This window comes from Ovis canadensis, chromosome 9, assembly GCF_042477335.2.
Source record: "Ovis canadensis isolate MfBH-ARS-UI-01 breed Bighorn chromosome 9, ARS-UI_OviCan_v2, whole genome shotgun sequence".
In the NCBI taxonomy this organism is placed as follows: Eukaryota; Metazoa; Chordata; class Mammalia; order Artiodactyla; family Bovidae; genus Ovis; species Ovis canadensis.
This window is the reverse complement of record NC_091253.1, coordinates 97,779,177-97,782,943: the sequence shown is the minus strand read 5'-3', so window position 1 is coordinate 97,782,943 and position 3,767 is coordinate 97,779,177. Positions and strand designations below refer to the sequence as shown.

Genomic DNA, 3,767 nt, shown 5'->3' with positions numbered 1-3,767 from the left:
GCATATCTGAGGATATTGATATTTCTCCCGGCAATCTTGATTCCAGCTTGTGTTTCTTCCAGTCCAGCGTTTCTCATGATGTGCTCTGCGTAGAAGTTAAATAAGCAGGGTGACAATATACAGCCTTGACGTACTCCTTTTCCTATTTGGAACCAGTCTGTTGTTCCATGTCCAGTTCTAACTGTTGCTTCCTGACCTGCATACAGATTACTCAAGAGGCAGGTCAGGTGTTCTGGTATTCCCATCTCTGGTGTTCCCTTGGTATCTCTAATTTTCTTGAAGAGATCTCTAGTCTTTCCCATTCTGTTGTTTTCCTCTATTTCTTTGCATTGATCACTGAAGAAGGCTTTCTTATCTCTTCTTGCTATTATTTGGAACTCTGCATTCAGATGCTCATATCTTTCCTTTTCTCCTTTGCTTTTTGCCTCTCTTCTTTTCACAGCTATTTGTAAGGCCTCCCCAGACAGCCATTTTGCTTTTTTTGCATTTCTTTTCCACGGAGATGGTCTTGATCCTTGTCTCCTATACAATGTCTCCAACCTCATTCCATAGTTCATCAGGCACTCTGTCTATCAGATCTAGGCCCTTAAATCTATTTCTCACTTCCACTGTATAATCATAAGGGATTTGATTTAGGTCATACCTTCAATGGTCTACTTTCTTCAATTTAAGTCTGAATTTGGCAATAAGGAGTTCATGATCTGAGCCACAGTCAGCTCCTGGTCTTGTTTTTGTTGACTGTATAGAGCTTCTCCATCTTTGGCTGCAAAGAATATAATCAGTCTGATTTCGGTGTTGACCATCTGGTGATGCCCATGTGTAGAGTCTTCTCTTGTGTTGTTGGAAGAGGGTGTTTGCTATGACCAGTGCATTTTCTTGGCAAAACTCTGTTAGTCTTTGCCCTGCTTCATTCTGCATTCCAAGGCCAAATTTGCCTGTTACTCCAGGTGTTTCTTGACTTCCTACTTTTGCATTTCAGTCCCCTATAAAGAAAAGGACATCTTTTTTGGGTGTTAGTTCTAAAAGATCTTGTAGACCTTCATAAAACTGTTCAACTTCAGTTTCTTCAGCGTTACTGGTTGGGGCATAGACTTGGATAACTCTGATATTGAATGGTTTGCCTTGGAGACGAACAGAGATCATTCTGTCGTTTTTGAGACTGCATCCAAGTACTGCATTTCGGACTCTTTTGTTGACCATGATAGCTACTCCATTTCTTCTGAAGGATTCCTGCTTGCAGGAGTAGATATAAAGGTCATCTGAGTTAAATTCACCCATTCCAGACCATTTTAGTTCGCTGATTCCTAGCATGTCGACGTTCACCCTTGCCATCTCTTGTTTGACCACTTCCAATTTGCCTTGATTCATGGACCTGACATTCCAGGTTCCTATACAATATTGCTCTTTACAGCATCGGATCTTGCTTCTATCACCAGTCACATCCACAAATGGGTATTGTTTTTGCTTTGGCTCCATCCCTTCATTCTTTCTGGAGTTATTTCTCCACTGATCTCCAGTAGCATATTGGGCACCTAATGACCTGGGGAGTTCCTCTTTTGGTGTCCTATCATTTTGCCTTTTCATACTGTTCATGGGGTTCTCAAGGCAAGAATACTGAAGTGGCTTGCCATTCCCTTCTCCAGTGGACCACATTCTGTCAGGCCTCTCCACCATGACCCGCCCATCTTGGGTTGCCCTGCAGGCATGGCTTGGTTTCATTGAGTTAGACAAGGCTGTGGTCCTAGTGTGATTAGATTGACTAGTTTTCTGTGAGTATGGTTTCAGTGTGTCTGCCCTCTGATGCCCTCTTGCAACACTTACTATCTTACTTGGGTTTCTCTTACTTTGGCATGGGGTATCTCTTCATGGCTGCTCCAGCAAAGCACAGCTGCTGTTCTTTACCTTGGACAAGGGGTATCTCCTTACCACCGCTGTTCCTGACCTTCAATGTGGGATGGCTCCTCTAGGCCCTCCTGTGCCGTTAGGAATGTTAAAGTAATTAAACAAGGGAACCACTGGATTGCAGTAGTTCTAATGCCTTGGTAACCTATGTAAGCAAAATTACATCCACTAAATAATTAATTTGGTCATTTTAAAATCTGAAGTGAAGAACTGATTTTTAATTCTGAACACTGCTGAAATTGTATCTCAAAATAATGAAAATATTTAAATGAGAACAATCATAAATTACTACTCATCATAATGCAGAATAATGGATATGTCCAAAAATGTTCATTGTTATTTCATTTCATAATATTCTAGGCACACATTTAGCAGTATACTTATGGTATTACATATAGTAACAAATATTAGTAAAAAGGATGCATTCATGTTTAATCAAATGATCTTAAAAGCTTTCCACACTTTATAAATCAAATGGCAGCTAAATTAAGTTCTTGGTCTAATTGAAATAATAGGGACATTATAATGAAATATGTTTATCCACAGAGTTTTAGGCAGATTTTGTGTGCTTAAAATATTTTAAAGTGATAATAATTTAGTTGTGTGCATGTACCTAATTATTAAAAAGAACTTTGTTCCATATCAAGAGTGATGGGCAAAAAGCTTTTGTGTTTCAAGAACCTCCTCAAAATAAAACTCAAATCATCAATAAACGCTTCTTTAAAAATAAGCTGAAGCTCTTTTTACACACTTCTTCTCTGCTTTTCAGAGTAAAATTAGCTTTCCCTTTCTTACTGACAAGGAAACTGAAAATGGAGTCCAGGAACCCTGAAAGGGAAGCTCTCAGCAGGTAACTTCTTGCAGCCAACTTCACCAGCAGGAAGAAATAAGATAAGAATTATTCTGACAAGGGAGGACATTTTTTCTCCTGGAAATTATATCTCCTGTTTTAAGAAAAAAAAGAAAATAGGGAAACTAGGGAGATCTCTCCCTATCCTAGCCATAATGCTCGAATGAACCCTTACAAGCCAATGAAAAACTGCCACATCGTTGAATACTTATTTTCCAAAAACTTTTGCTCACAGCATTTCTCCCAAACTTCCTTCTGAGACCTAATATATTTGACCTTTCTTTTGCAGGATCTGCCTGTGGTTTTCCATAGCTTGCTTGTCCTGGATTGCAGTTGCTCTGCCATTCTCAAATTAACTCAATTTTGCTTTTATAATTTGTCAATTTTATTTTTAAGATTGACAAAACTAAAACCGAAAATTTAGTAAGTAGCACAAGTTCTAGAACTCTAAAATGAGGGCACCATGGCTTGAAAGCTAGGGCTTTTTATCACCACAGTCCATGCAGGGGCTGCTTATCGCTGCCACAGGGACTGCTAGGGCCTTTTCCTGAGTGCACGACAGACGTAGCTAATCAATTTCAGTACTCTTTTTATCCTTGCTTCCGTGTCATCCCAGAATCCCTTTCTACCCAGCATTTCAGGAAGCCATTACCAATCAATTGGTGTTGGCTACAACTTAAACCCTGTTTTCTTTCTCTGGTTCTGGCATTTTTCACAAGAGCAGGCTGCCTCTTGAGAAATGATTAAATAGTGGCTACTTCCCAGATGCTCTGAGGTTTAAAATATAAAAACCCAGATCATCATGCGGCTGATTAATGTTTTCAAATTCTTCAGTGAGTGAATATTAAATAGGTTCTGTTCAGTGCATCATCCACTCTGTGGAAGCATATTTTCCTCTTTGGAAAGCTGCTTTGGGACAGTTCATTAACATGACATGATAAATTAGTAATTTTGCAAACTAAAGAGTACTTTAGTTGGCTCTAAATAATGTAGTGCTCTAAAATAATGCTTAAGT

At 39.2% G+C, this 3,767-nt stretch overlaps 1 pseudogene; it reads right to left on the bottom strand.

The window, feature by feature from the left end:
* Positions 1-666: 666 nt before the first annotated feature.
* On the bottom strand, positions 667-1,560 carry LOC138446112 (craniofacial development protein 2-like; annotated as a pseudogene).
* Between the last annotated feature and the right edge of the window lie 2,207 nt (positions 1,561-3,767).